We start from the raw sequence: 16,216 nt of genomic DNA, 5'->3' as shown, positions 1-16,216 counted from the left end.
GAGAGAGTGGCATGGACATACATACACTACCAAATGTAAAACAGATAGCTAGTGGGAAGCAGCCGCATAGCACAGGGAGATCATCTCAGTGCTTTGTGACCACCTAGAGGGGTGGGATAGGGAGGGTGGGAGGGAGACACTGATGGAGAAGATATGGGCATATATATATGTATATAGCTGATTCACTTTGTTATAAAGCAGAAACTAACACACCATTGAAAAGCAATTATATTCAAATAAAGATGTTAAAATTAAGAAAATAAAGCAGAGATCAGCAAACTAGAAAGAAATAAATGAATTAATTAACATACAGGTTAGGATACAGGATTCTAGTTAGTATAATTTAATTTTCTTGTAATTACCACATATCAAATACTATTCAAAGAATAACAATTTTCATAGAGAAATGCCAATCAATACTACAGTGGGCTTCCCTGGTGGCACAGTGGTTGAGAGTCTGCCTGACAATGCAGGGGACGCGGGTTCGAGCCCTGGTCTGGGAGGGTCCCACATGCCATGGAGCGACTGGGCCCGTGGGCCACAACTACTGAGCCTGCGCTTCTGGAGCCTGTGCTTCTCAACAAGAGAGGCCGCGATAGTGAAGAGGCCCGCGCACCGCGATGCAGGGGACGCGGGTTCGAGCCCTGGTCTGGGAGGATCCCACATGCCATGGAGCGACTGGGCCCGTGGGCCACAACTACTGAGCCTGCGCTTCTGGAGCCTGTGCTTCTCAACAAGAGAGGCCGCGATAGTGAAGAGGCCCGCGCACCGCGATGAAGAGTGGCCCCCGCTCGCCGCAACTAGAGAAAGCCCTCGCACAGAAACGAAGACCCAACACAGCCCAAAATAAATAAATAATTAATTAATTAATTTAAAAAAAAAACCACTACAGTGAGGTATCACCTCACACCAGTCAGAATGGCAATCATTAAATTGTCTACAAATAATAAATGCTGGAGAGGGTGTGGAGAAAAAGGGACTGCCATGGAGCGACTGGGCCCGTGGGCCACAACTACTGAGCCTGCGCTTCTGGAGCCTGTGCTTCTCAACAAGAGAGGCCGCGATAGTGAAGAGGCCCGCGCACCGCGATGAAGAGTGGCCCCCGCTCTCCGCAACTAGAGAAAGCCCTCGCACAGAAACGAAGACCCAACACAGCCCAAAATAAATAAATAAATAATTAATTAATTTTAAAAAAAAAACACTACAGTGAGGTATCACCTCACACCAGTCAGAATGGCAATCATTAAATTGTCTACAAATAATAAATGCTGGAGAGGGTGTGGAGAAAAAGGGACTCTCCTACCCTGTTGGTGGGAATATAAATTGGTGCAGCCACTATAGAGAACAGTAGGGGGGTTCTCTAAAAAACTAAAAATAGAATTATCATATGATCCTGCAATCCCACTCCTGGGCATATATTCAGAAAAGACAAAAACTGTTAATTGAAAAAGATATATGCACCCCAATGTTCACAGCAGCACTATTTGTTTGTGTATTCTTATTATTCCCATTTTACAAATGAGGAAACTGAGGTGTAGAGGGGTCAACCATGTTGTCTGGTCTCACTGTCCTACTAGTAAGTGGCAGAGCAAGGACTGGAATCCTGCAAGTGTGCTTTCCCGGTCCTTAATTTTAATTGCTATGGTTTACAATCTCTTGGTGATATTAAGGAGTAGACTACATAAAGTCTAGGAAAACTCAAAATGCAAAGCAGTTTGGGGGCCAAATATAACAAAAGTTCTGAGGAAATCACCAAATCACAACACAACAATAAATGAGATTCATAAAGACTGCTCTGAGACATAAGGGAAAGTTAAAATATGTTCAGTATACTCACTGTTTTAGAAGGCAAAGAATTATTTAGTGCATTTAAATTTTTTCCATCCAAAACTGTCAATATGATTTTCATTTCTAAAGGGGTAAAACTTTCAGCTGTCCAAAATTACTCATTCCCTGAGAGCTCCAAACAGAAAGTTACTGAGCCAATTATCTCATTCTTAATGAAAAATATGGTATGCGTGTGGTGTGTGTGTGTGGTGTGTGTGTGTAGGGGGATCATAAATAAATTAAGGTTTCCAGGTGTTTTGATTCTAGGTATATAAGAACTTAATACTAAAGATATTAGAAAGTGTCAAATCATTTGGATAGATGAGTGAATAAACTCATAGAATTGTGTCATTATTGTAAAAAGCCTAGAATCTGATCAGTGAGTTATAAAAAAAAAAAAAGTACAAGCTTTCAACTCATACATAGAACTGAACTTCAAGCTTGTCTCCACCAGTATAGTTACTATGAATTTTTGGCAAGTTAATTTCACATACCTAAACCAACATAGAATTGTGTCATTATTGTAAAAAGCCTAGAATCTGATCAGTGAGTTATAAAAAAAAAAAAAAAGTACAAGCTTTCAACTCATACATAGAACTGAACTTCAAGCTTGTCTCCACCAGTATAGTTACTATGAATTTTTGGCAAGTTAATTTCACATACCTAAACCAAAGTTTCCTTCTCTGTAAGTTGAGGATACTAATTCCTAACTCACAAGGTTCTTGTGTGAGCTAAGGAAAAAACACATGCAAAGTGCTGAACACAGTCCCTGGGATATAGCAGATGGTCAACAAACAGCGACTACTATTATTCCCTAACCTTTTTCTACTTTGTCCCCCAAATGTAAGAGCCCAATCTTAACCAATTAGCAAGTCATTCATAGGCTTCCCAGAAGTACAGTAAGTACAGTACCATATGCCCTATTCAAAAATGGAGCATATTAAAGTACAAGAAAATACAAAACCAAATCATCAAATGAGACAACGTCGGAATCCTGTTTCTCCACCCATATCTTTTCTGGTTGGTTTTGTAATAACCCGCATTCCTTTATCAACAATACGAATCCTATCATTTTTTGGCGGTCTAAACATTCCTAGTTGGGTACTGTTGCTTATTTATTTTGACGGCTACCTTTGCGAGGATAATTGTAATCATTGCTTGAAAACAAAAAAGAAATACAGGACAGGAGCATTTTAATGAAATGCTGTAACTGTTTCATCTATCTCGACGTTTGACTGGATGCCATGTGGATCATTTATTATAGCAATAAATTTTCACATTACTGCGCCACCCCCTTACCCAACAAACACATGCCTTAATGAGCAAAACTCCAGACTGACAGTGAACGAATGCTCTTTAGGGACACAATAACTCAAAACTTGGTGCTCTCAGTAAGGATCCTCGGGGAAGAGGGAAGGTGGCCGGGTGTCACTGCAAGCGGAAATGAACAGAATCGGAAACTGTTCTGTCTCCTTAAACAAGATTGGAGATGAGCCCTGTGGGGCTAGGAGCGGAAAGAAACGGGTTAGGTGGGCCTTGGAGGCAACAGAGGAAGGAGGCGGCAACTGCAGTCTGGGAAATGTCTGTGCCACCGGGGAGAGGAGCGTCAGAGCCCATCACCACCCGAGGGTGGAGGCGGAGAGAAGTGGCAGGCTCAGCCCAGTCCCCAGAACTGGTTCAGCTTCAGGAGTCTGGAAGGACTGAGAGGGAATGGGGACCCAGCTGATCAAGAAAGATGAGGGTAGGGGTGGACTCCTGGCTGCCTTCAAAACGGGACGCTGCTGACCCCGCCGCCATCCAGGTGCCGCTGGAGAGGAAGGCAGGGACCCAACAGGGAGCGCTCAGGTTACCTGTCTCAGCCGCCTGCCAGCTCGTCTCCACTTCCGCAGACTAGTTGTTACCACGGGCTACCCGGACACGCGCCGAGTGACGTCATCCTCGCGCGCCCGAGCCGCCGTCCGCCTGGCCCCGCCCCCTTGAGTACAGCGGGTGGGGCAGTGGAGGTCTGCGCAGGCGCGGAGCTGCCTCGGGCTTGGGAAGGCGTGAAATAGGCTGGTTTTGGATTTTGTAGGGTCGCCGTCTTACCCTCCTACTCCTAGTTGCAAAATCTTATAGGCACTTAAGAAAAAAAATGTTACTGAAGTACAGACATGGACTTTTTATTCTTTATTTTGCTCTTCCTCTTCTGTATATAACTCTTGTTTGTATACTCGTTCGTTCCAGCACAGTTTATTTAAGTCCTATTGTGTTCCAGGCAAGCACTGTTACAGAATCTGGGATACAGCGATGACAAAATAGAGACTATGCTTCCTCATGGAGAAAGCAAACATTGAATAACTCAACAAAGATATTTTAGGCGTACCTCATTTTATTGCCCTTCACCTTATGTCACTGGGCAACCCAGCCATTGTCAGATAATGGTTAGCATTTTTTAGCAATAAAGTATTTTTAATTAAGGTATGTATTTTTTTACATAATGCTATTGCACACTTAATAGACTACAGTATAGTGTAAACATAACTTTTATTTTCACTTAAAAACCAAAAAATTCATGTGAGTTACTCAAAAACTAAAGGAGGATGTCATAGAAGTGCCCTATGAAGAGACTCATTAAACTGAGAAGGGAAGAAGCCAGCTCTATGAAGATCTGGAGCAAGAACAAGCAAGAGAATGATGGAAAACTATGGGGAGGTGAGAGAATGTAGTGGTGCCCTTGAGAAAGTGAGAAAATAGGCTAGGGGAAGAATAGAAGATGAGATTAAAAGGCAAGGAGAGTTCTGATCTCGCAAAGTTTCTTTGCAGGAGGCATGGATTTTATTTTAACTATAATGGGAAGCCAGTGAAGAGTTTTAAACATGCAAGTGACAGGATCTGGTTTCATAAGATCACCTTGCCTGCTGTGTATAAGAATAAAGGATTTGGAGTCGAGAAAGGGTTCAAAGAGAACGTTTGCTTTTGCAATGATCAGGTAAGAAATGATGGAGAGAAGTGGACAAATTTAAGGAATAATTTGGAGGTAGATATGACAGACTTGAAGATAGACTAGAAAAGGCCATAAGGAAAAGAAAGGTGTCAAAATGATTCCTAAATTTTGGGCTTGTGCAAGTAGCTGGATAACACAGCTAAGACAATTTCTAATACTTCATAAGATTTTCTCCTCCTCCTTTCAACCCTGATCCCTTTGCTTCTTTGTTAGCAAGCCCCCTCAGTTCTCCTCTTACCTTTCTGATCATCTCCCGTCAGTTTCCATCAAGGGGCTCCTTTTTCCTTTCCTTTTCCTTAACTCTTTACCCCTTGATCTTTTTATGCTACATCAGGGGCTGCAAACCCAAAAGCCTACAGTGCCCAGGTAGTGAACACAAAGGAGTGAACTTCGTGGATAGAGACTATGAAGAACTGGAGCTCATGGTCCCTACTCAGCTCTAATTGATTTTTGCCAACCAGCAATCTTTCCCAGTGATAATCAGATCCTCCCATTTTTAAAGAGAAATCAATATGCAGATACATGAAATCTCTCAAATTTCAAATGTTGGTCACTAATTCAAATTTTGTTGAACTATTTTTTGGACCAAACAAAATGCATCTGCAGGCCAGATGAGGCCTGCAAGCTGCGACTTTGCCTCCTTGACAGATATTTTCCCAGGATGCTGATTTTTGTCTACTTTCATGTGACTATCACCTGTAAGCTGATAACTCCCAAGCCTATCTCACCACCCAAGCCTTTCAGAATTTCTTATTGAAGTACTCAGATTCCACTGAGATATCCAGTTGGCATCTCAAACTTGACATTTAAAACTGAACTCATTATCTACCCTGGCCCCCAAACCTAACCTACTCAAGTATTCTGTCTCAGTTAACAGCATCAATGTCCATCCACTCACCCAAGCCTGAAATCCAGGATCATCCCAGACTTGTTCCTCTCCTTGTCCTGATCTTGATCTCTTCAATATTTATCACATCTGCCCATCACCTCCATTCTAACTAATCACTGCCTTTGCTCAAGCCTTTCTTATCTCTCTCTGGTAAGTCACTTGACCTCTCTACACCTGTTTTTTCACTTGTTAAATGAAAGGATTGAACTAGGTGATTCCTAGGATCTGTTCCATTGTCAAATTCTGTTTCATAAAGCCACCAAATTTGTCAGAGTAGTTACTTATCACTTTTTTGTTGGCTTTTTGGCCTGGCTTTTTTTTTTATTCTTTTTTTTTGCAGCTCCACACTGCTTGCCAGATCTTAGTTCCACAACCAGGGATTGAACCCCGGCCCTCGGTAGTGAAAGTGCAGAGTCCTACCCACTGGACCGCCAAGGAATTCCCTGGCCTGGCTATTTGAATACCAAGAATACTGTGGCTAGATTGACAGGAAGAACTGGACTTGATAAAAATAATCAATACAAAATGAAATTAACATTGACTAAAACTAGACACAATTTTATTATAGAATAAACACTGGCTGAAAAAGAACTACTGACTGGTAACATTGAAAACTGAAAAAGCCGAGAAATACAGACAAGGTAAAATTTGTTGTTTAGTAAAAGTTGATGTAAAAATCAAATATTCATGTCAAAATTTAGATCTACAAAGTTTGTGCAGAAAAAGAAAATTGGCCTTGGTTAATTACCCACAAAAGAAAGTTCATGTCAGAAGCTCCAATGGCTAGTATATTCCATGAAGAGAAAAAATAATACTGAATTATAACTTCAAATGTAAAAGAACTGGAACTGATTCCAGCTAAAATGATTTCAGTAAAAATGGAAAAACAAGACAGTTTAACTATAATATAAAATTGATCATGGCATTAAATTGGCATAATGAAATTTGCTCCAGAAAGTACTATGTTTTATATTAAAGATTTCAAATAGAACTTTAAAACTTGGATTGCAGTCACAAGCATGGTCATTTCTGATATTAACAAGTTATAAAAAGTTGGTTTAGATGCAGAAGTTTTCTCATTTTGATGATTCGGGCTAAAAAGAACTCAGAAAACTAGAAAAGTGTGCACTTAAAACTCTGTATGTGGCAGTTAAAACAAACAACTAGAGCCAAGACAGCAAACCACTTGATATGAGCTATTTTGTTTTTCTGAGTCATTCATATAGTACCAGTCACCACCATGCTTCAACTGACACTTTGTTATACTTGTACTCATAAAAATAAAGATCCCCTTCCATTGTCTTTTTTTCTTTCTACCTGTTTCTCATGGTTATGTAGGAAAAGTCAGCTTTTACAAAATAAATTATTATGAAAAAATGTAATCTTTTTTTTAAAGAAATCAATTTCTGAGACTCTGGTTTATGTAAAATGCGGTGTGTGTTCTTGAAGGTTATTTGCACAACACTTGAAATTATAATTATGTAAGTGCCATCTTTCCTACAGAGGAGATGCTTTGGTTTTAATCTGAAAGATTTTAAAAACCTTGATATTTTAATGTCAGTTTCGTATACCTCAAAATACATAGAAAAGGTAAATCAAGTCAGTTTATATGCTTGATACATAAACACAGCAATAAATGTTTCATTTTCAAACATGAAATAAGTAAATAAATAAATAAAGTTTATCTTGAAAAAAAAATGAAAATTTAAAGAATCAAAACTCACTGTCTTGGGCTTCCCTGGTGGCACAGTGGTTGCGCGTCCACCTGCCGATGCAGAGGAACCGGGTTCGCGCCCCGGTCTGGGAGGATCCCACGTGCCGCGGAGCGGCTGGGCCCGTGAGCCATGGCCACTGGGCCTGCACGTCCGGAGCCTGTGCTCTGCAACGGGAGAGGCCACAACAGTGAGAGGCCCGCGTACCGCAAAAAAAAAAAAAAAAGAAAAAAAAAAAGAAAGAAATCCTTCTACATAATTTTCTCTGCAAATTATGGTTTTAAACTATATTTACAATAGCCTTTCTGCATAGCTCTAATATCAATACAGTTTTTGGTATGTCATTCCCACTGCTTTAGCTGAACTGTGAAGAGTCCACAGAAAGGAAATGGGTCTTTATGTTCAATAGAAGATATAGTTGTGCCTTGCTTGTTATAAGAGGCCCCAGGAATTCTGGGTATTTGTGTCCCACTAAATCCCCAATTTACTAAAGGAAAATCCACAATTATTACTGATCCTGTCACTATCTACTCATTCAACTTCTCTGAGCTTGCTTTGTTCTCATCTGTATATTAGAGAATGTCAGTAAATGATTTTATGAGCTTTTTTTTAATTTCAAAATTCTTCTTTTCCAACTTCACCTAGATACCAAATATAGTTATATAAACCTGTAAGTTCTTGATAAAATTTCCTTAAGAGTAAGGAAATTAGCCTAAAACCTGTCTGCCATGCCTCTGGCCTATTTAATGTCACCATAGTCCACCCACACGTCACACCAAAGGGATATGTGTGACAGACCCAGCTTGGGTTTGCATGTCCTCATTTCCTAAGGCAGGAACTGTGGCAAAAAGATTCTGTCTAAAACTCACTGTGGGTTGATGAGAGACAGGTGGAATGAATGTGTCAAAATATAAATGCAGGATTTGAAATATTTGCAAGTTTCCAGGAGAAAAATCATATTAGAGAGGGACGGTTGGTAAATGAAAGTTGACTACAATGATTGACCTGGCAGCCATGAGCTGAAAGTCATCTCAGTGACTTGGTCAGTATGAGTTGAAGAGATTACTGTAGAATTTACATATATAGCAGTTTGGGACACAGATCCTATCACTACAGAGAGCACTGGTGGCTGATGCCAGAAGTAAACAGAGAGAAGAGTCTGTGGCTTGAAGGGACAGGGTCACTTACAAGGGCACTGAGTCTGAAAATGATGCTCTTTTCACTAAAACTAAAAAATAAGAGGCTCAGGGAGGAATCAAGGTAGTGTTGCCAAAGAGGATGATTCCTAAAAGGAAAGAAAGTGGAATTCATGGTGAAATTTCATTTTTACTGGAGAAGGAGACAACAGTTTACAAAGAATTCCAATGAAAGTAAACACATCAGCATGGATGGCACAGAGCCTCTGACTTCTAGAAAAGAAAGTTCCTCTACCCCCATCTCTGGTCTCTTTTTTTTCTCTAATGATGGAGCGCAGTCAGTGGGAAAGGGGGTGTGTGAGACTTGGCATTGATACATTGCTGCTAATTGAATGTGTCATATAGCCACATTCATTTTTTTTCTTCCAGCAATATTTCCAGATTCTGCCATGTATTAGGTACATTTTTGGGCTCTGAGGACACAAAGAGGAAAAAGTAGATCCCTGACATTAAAGAACTTCCAGGCTACTCTGGAGAAAAAAAGTGTTGTATTACATTAGAGGCCAGAGCCCTAGCTAGACTTGTGTCCTCTATAGGTTCCAAATAGCAAAACCAGTATGGCAAGAAAAGGCAGACCAAGAAATGGGGGTAAAATTGGGTAGGGGAGTGGGATATTGAGAAACCAAGAAAGTTGAAGACAAGGTAGAATGGAGAGGTCAAAAAGAGCTGGCCCGGGGTGGCCCTAGGATGGTCATTCTGGTTGACAGAATGAGAGAGGTTAAGTAGTTTGTCAGCCTCAGGCTAACATGGGCAGCCAGGTGCAACACCAAGTAATACTGTCCTTGGGAAGGTGCTCAGTGCATATTTATTTATTTATTTATTAAAAGAATGGGTGAATGGTAGATAAGACTCAGCCTCAGGCTAAAACTAACATGGGCAGCCAGGTGCAACACCAAGTAATACTGTCCTTGGGAAGGTGCTCAGTGCATATTTATTTATTTATTTATTAAAAGAATGGGTGAATGGTAGATAAGACTCTTTTATGATTTTTGTGCCCATGTTTTTGGTAGGTGGGAAAGCAGACACATGAAAATATAAACATTCTCTATGAATGGGACTGTGGGGAGGCATATTCTGTCTACAGCCAGACACTGAGCCAACACAGCACAAGTAATACTTCACCCAAGCACAAACCCAAAGGTATAACTTTGGAAAGATGCCAGCAAAGCGCTCTCTGGTGGGCCCCTCACAGGGACTGGGTCCTGGCAACCCAGGCAATCACCCCATAGGAGGGCTCCTCTCACCAGTCCTGCTTATGCAGATGGAAGCAAGTTGCACTGATCACCAATGACACTGTTGGAAACAGCCAGAATTGGGGTCCATTTGCCCACCAAAAAACAATGATTTTTAAAAGCAGTAGCAAAAACTGGCTATTTGTCCCATCCTAGAGAGATATATTCCTAAGAACCTGTGGGATTCAACTTGATTGAACGCCTTTCAAAAGTCACTGAATTGGGACTTCCCTGGTGGTGCAGGGTTAAGAATCCGCCTGCCAATGCAGGGGACATGGGTTCGATCCCTGGTCCGGGAAGATCCCACACGCCGCAGAGCAACTAAGCCCTGCGCCACAACTACTGAGCTTGCATGCTGCAACTACTGAAGACTGTGTGCCTAGAGCCCGTGCTCTGCAGCAAGAGAAGCCACAACAATGAGAAGCCCGCGCACCGCAACAAAGAGTAGCCCTTGCTCACCACAACTAGAGAAAGCCTGTGTGCAGCAACAAAGACCCAACTCAGCCAAAAATAAATTAATTTTTTAGAAAGTCACTGAATTTCTCTAATTCCATCACTGCCAATAATAACAATGTTTTAAAGATTCTGATTTTAAAACCCACTTAGGGCTTCCCTGGTGGCACAGTGGTTAAGAATTTGCCGGCCAATGCAGGGGACACAGGTTCGAGCCCTGGTCCGGGAAGGTCCCACACGCCATGGAGCAACTAAGCCCTTGTGCCACAACTACTGAGCGTACTCTCTAGAGCCCGTGCGCCACAACTACTGAAGCCAGCGCACCTAGAGCCTGTGCTCCGCAACAAGAGAAGCCACCTCAATGAGAAACCTGCACACTGCAATGAAGAGTAGCCCCCGCTCGCCATAACTAGACAAAGCCCATGCGCAGCAACGAAGACCCAACACAGCCAAAAATAAATACATAAATATAAATAAATAATAAAGTAGCCCAGTCCCTGCCAGGACAAAAAAAATAAAATAAAACCCACTTAAAACACAAACAGTTCCATAAAAGGATTGATAAACACTAATATTTAGGCTTTTCAGATGAAGGAGCCCTGTGATAAAACTACTGTGGGACAGCACAAACATTCCTCAACATTTTAATCAGTATTTATATGTTTGTCTGTTTTTTTTAAATCATGTAGTTCATTATTGCCAACTGAGTTTTAGCAGGGAGCCAGCAGTGAAGTCACACTGCAGAGGCTCTTGGGAGATTCTTTTGAACACAGAAAAAAAAGTTAATGTGTCAGCCATAATGTCTCCTGTTTTCCATCAGTATTTATTTCCATCCTTCAGAAAAACTGATAGTTCAATATTTTTTTCTGGATGAATTGAAAGAAGAACAGATATTAGCAAATAGTTTCATTGATTGAAATGTACTCAGAAAAGGCCCATGGTCAATGAACTGTGAAATTTTTCACTGAAGAATAGTAATATTTTGCAAAGATGAAACATATATAGGAGGAATTTTACGCATTACAGAATTTTTTCCTACATTAGTAATGAATGAATACGAGTAAGAAATGAAACTGGCTTTTGATGAGATAATTATGGCAGGATATTAATTTGTGTTTGTTCTTAGTGCTGTTGGAGTGAATAAGGAGGCATTGTCTTTTCCCATCTCAAGAAGCCTTTGTGTTCTGTGTTTTACACCCCGAGCCTAGGAATGGCTTTTGTGTTGCGAAGCTGAAGTATAAGGCACCTGGAAATCAACTCCCTGCTACCCAGGGAGGATACCCGGGGTGATGGGAGAGTGGGGTTAGTAGTGGGGTGGAGGCAGAACTGGCCAAGCAATGAGAAGAGTGGGAACCTTACCCTAAAGGGGTGGGGGTCCCAGTGGTAGAAGGTGAGGTCATCCTGCGGATGTGAGGGCTGAGGAACATTCCAGAAGGAACAGCATATGCAAAGATCCTATGACAAACAGATACACAGTACATCCAAGGAACTTAAAGAGAGGAGGAGCAAAGTAGGAAAGTATGTCTGAGAGATAGGGAGGGACCAGCATTTATAGGGTCTTGTACCTTGTGTTAAGAGATTTTGGTCTTTTTCTTGAAAGCAGTGGGAAACCATTGAAGAGTTTTCAGCAGGGGAGTAATGCAATCACATTTGCTTTACAGGCATTTTATCTTTACAGTAGTTCTATAAGATAAGCATAATGGCAGGCTCCTGGAGCTAGCTTGGGGGAAGTTTAGCAACCCTGTATTCTCCATCAACCACCCCACATAAACACTCATTCTTATCAGACAAGAAACAAAACAAAACAAAAAAACAGTGTGCTGACTATGGAAATGCAACTTCTAGACAGTCCTTAAGCACTCCTTCCTAGCACCTCTAGACCTGGAACTGCCACTACTTGTGTGCTATTATTATTATTTTCCAAGATAAGAAATCAAAGCGCAGAGAGATTAACTTGTCCAAGATCAAACAGCTAACCAGTTTCAGAGTGAGGATGTGAATCCAATCTGATGAGAGTTCTTGCAGCAGATGTGGTTAGTACCCCACTCATATCCCCTTGGCCCACCTAGGAGAACACCTGCAGATAGTCTCCCCCCACATGCCCACCTGGAAGGTCCCCTGCAGATATTTTCCCAACATGCCCATGGGCTTCTTGCATATCTCTGCATGAGGGCCTTCTCTGGCCACTGGAATTCATTTGACCTGTGCACAGGAATTTAACCTCATAGAAGTGACACTCAGTCAATGAGGACAGGAGTTAGGAAACAAAGAGCCCCACGTACTTGCTCCTCCCTCAAATACTTCTGAGGTATGCTCCACAAGTCTCTCAGAGGGTCCCCACCAGGAATGTGCCTCAGCTGCTCACACAGGTAACTGGATCATTAATTTACCCTTTACTGGCTCTCCTCCCTTCTCTAACTCCCTTCCCTAACTCTCCCTCAGTGCCTCCTGGAAACAACTTCTATACAAATTACTTGCACCTAAATCCTTGTCTCAGGGTCTGCTTTTGGGGGAACCCAAACTAAAACAGTTTTTAACCAGTACAGTCTACTGCATCTCTTAGTAGTGGTTGGAGAATTTCCCCCAAATTCCCTTATTATGGGATCAATTTAGTGAGCATTTAATGGGTACATGACCCTGTACCAGCGGGTACAAAGGAGCCATTATGACACTTATTTTGTTCATTACTTTGGGCAGAAGGTGACAACTCCAAAGAGGGAATGAATAAATGATAGAAAGAGAAAGATGACAATATTGTGTGTAGGTGGCTCTGTATGGGGGTATGATAGAGCAATAGCACTTATTTTCTAATATATTACTCTATGCTCTGATTCCAGGATATTAAATGTCTCCATCAGGGAAAGTAATGTCATGCTATTAATAATTAATAATATACACTCTTGGACAACATTACCCTATTAATTCTAGTTCTATATCAGTTGAATACAAATGCTGTTCAGTGTTTGGATGATTTATCAAGATATGAAATAAAGCTTGCCAAATCTTTAGCTATAATCATAAGTAATTTCACCATCTTTTATTTCACATTTTCTGTTTAAAAGGCCATATATTGGCAAAATTGTCATGGATGCGCTTTACTCCTCAAATTCTCTTTTGAGCATGAACTCTAATCTTTAAAAGTGGCATACGTTTCATGACTTTTCTAAAAGTATAAGTTCAATGACATGGTATAAAATCCTACATGAATATTTCATAAGATTTGCAAACCTACTTTACTTTTCTAGCCGTCCTAAGAAGAAACACCAGATGGCTTGGCGTTAGCCATGCCAGCTTCTAGAAAGGAGTAGAGTTTACTTCACAGTTGACTGAAGACACTGACTATTCCAGTCCTGGATTTCCACTGATTTCTGAGCGTCGTTAAAACAAGCCTCGGGCTTCCCTGGTGGCGCAGTGGTTGAGAGTCCGCCTGCCGATGCAGGGGACACGGGTTCGTGCCCCGGTCCGGGAAGATCCCACATGCCGCGGAGCGGCTGGGCCCGTGAGCCATGGCCGCTGAGCCTGCGCGTCTGGAGCCTGTGCTCCGCAACGGGAGAGGCCACAACAGTGAGAGGCCCGCATACCGCAAAAAAATAAATAAATAAATAAATAAATAAATAAATAAAAAACAAGCCTCATGGCTTTAATTAAAGCAGCATTTGTGTAATTCTGTGTATGAACACACAGAACTCTAGAATGTCCCTGCATATTGTCACCATTCCTAGTGTGCTGAGGTCCTAGGGTTCTGAGGGGTTGACATGCAAGCCAAGGAGTTCAACTTACTAGAATTCTCTGGACATGGGGGCAGCCAGAAGTGGAGGAAAACTGTTGTCAACTCAAACTGCCCCCAAATAGCAATGGTGAGAGAGTCTTTGGAATATTTAGCGTCCCATGAACATCGGATTACTTGCAACCATGCTGGGGAGACTTCTTCTGTAATCATGTTATACTCTAGCAGACCTAGGGTTAAACTATTCTGGAGTCATGACAAAGGCATGGCGTGAAATGTGGGGTGAGAAAAAGGCACAAAGTCACAGGTTCAGTGATTGGGAGTCAGTCTATCTAACCTCTCCTAGATATGCCAAAACATTTGAGATAAGAGGTAATGATAGGAAAGAAGAGAGACAGAAACAATTCATGCAGATGCTTGAGAGACAGAAGCACTGAGAGGAAGAATTGTCTGTTGACATCATATTCAACTGACTGACATTTCCAAGAAAGAAACTACAGCTGATCGTGGCTCAAATTTCAAAACTGAAGAAGAATGAAAAGCTGTACTGGGTGATGAAAAACCATGTAGGTGACAACATGCACCAACAAATTAATATGAAAGGAGGAGTGAGACAGGGCCTGGATAGGCAACAAAGATGTCACCTCCAACTGAACACACAAATAGCTCACAGCATTATTTTTCTATCTTGATGAAAAATTTGCAATTTTTACATTGGTGCAGACCAAAGAAATTAGCAACTAACACATCTCAACTTGCATTACCCTTTCCGTGAACTTTTTTTGGTATTTTTTTTTTACAATGTCATCATGCTTACAATAGTTACAAAAATAACCTCCCCTCCCTTGTGAAGCTGCCTAAGAGAAGTACCCCTCACCTTTCCCCTCAACCTACATGACATCCCAATTATCATTCGCTATTTTTTTAACAGCTTTATCAAGGGATAATTGACATACAATAAACTGCACATATTTAAAGTGTAAAATTTGACATTTTTTTGACATTGTGTCCACCTGTGACATCATAAAATTACCCTGGAAACTTTTTTCTTTTCCTTTGTAATCCTTCTCTCACACACCTCCCCCTCCCTAGGTACAACTGATCTTTTTCTGTCACTATAGATTAGTGTGCATTTTCTAGAATTTCATGTAAGTGGAATCCTACAATATGTACGTGGCCTGGCTTCCGTGATCACATAATTACTTTGAGATTCATCCATGTTGCACTGTGTATCAGTAGTTCATTACTTTTAATTGCTCAGTAGAATTCCGCTGCATGCATATACCATAATCTGTTTATCTATTCACCTGTTAATGGACATTTGGATTGTTTCCAGTTTTTGTTACTACAAATAAGTTTGTTACAAATATTCATGTGCAAGTCTTTGTATGGACATATGCTTTCATTTCTCTTGGGGAAATACCCAAGGAATGGAATGCCAGGATAATATGTTTAACTTTTTAAGGAATTGCCAAACTGTTCTCCAAAGTGGTTATACCATTTTAAATGTCACCAACAGTGCATGAGAGTTCCAGTTCCTCCACACCTTTGCCAACATTTGGTATGGTCAGTCTTTCTAATTTTAGTAGTTTTAGTAAATTAGCAGTGGAATCATGCTGTGATTTTAATTTGCATGTCCCTAACGACTAATGATATTGAACATCTTTTCATGTGCTTATTTGCTATCCATATATCTTCATTGGTGAAGTATCTGTTGAAATCTTTTGCCCATTTTCTATTTGGTTGTTTTCTTATTACTGAGTTTTGAGAATTCTTTCTATATTCTGTGTATATTTTTATCATATGTATGTTTTGAAAATATTTCTCCAGTGTGTGACTTATCTTTTCATTATTTCAAAGTATTTTTCAAACAGCATAAGTTTTTAATTTTGGTAAAGTCCAATTTGTCAATTTTTTTCTTTTATGGATCATTCTTTTGAGGTTGTAGCTAAGAAATCTTTGTCTAGCCTGTGTTCACAAAGATTTGTTCTGATGTCTTCTTCTGGAAGCTCTATAGTTTTAGGTTTTACATTTAGGTCTAGGACACATTTGAAGTTAATTTTTGTACAAGGTGTGAGATATGAATTGAAATGTGAAATTCTTTTTTTTTTTTTTGCATGTGGATATCCAGTTGTTCCAGCATTTTAAATAAGTACCTGGGTGATGTTGATATTGTTGGTCTGTGGGGCCATACTTT

The 16,216-nt window shown here is 40.7% G+C and overlaps 1 protein-coding gene across 1 annotated transcript in view; it reads right to left on the bottom strand.

Annotated features, from left to right (window-relative positions):
* AOPEP (aminopeptidase O (putative)) overlaps positions 1-3,728 on the bottom strand; it is a 382,025-nt gene extending 378,297 nt beyond the window's left edge. Inside the window, exon 1 of the mRNA XM_024132867.2 lies at positions 3,678-3,728. The gene's annotated coding sequence lies outside the window, so the exon portion shown is untranslated. The remainder of the gene's footprint in view (positions 1-3,677) is intronic.
* Between the last annotated feature and the right edge of the window lie 12,488 nt (positions 3,729-16,216).

This window comes from Physeter macrocephalus, chromosome 9 (assembly GCF_002837175.3).
Source record: "Physeter macrocephalus isolate SW-GA chromosome 9, ASM283717v5, whole genome shotgun sequence".
Classification (NCBI taxonomy): Eukaryota; Metazoa; Chordata; class Mammalia; order Artiodactyla; family Physeteridae; genus Physeter; species Physeter macrocephalus.
Note: the sequence above shows the minus strand (reverse complement) of the source record. Positions and strands in the feature narration are given on the sequence as shown.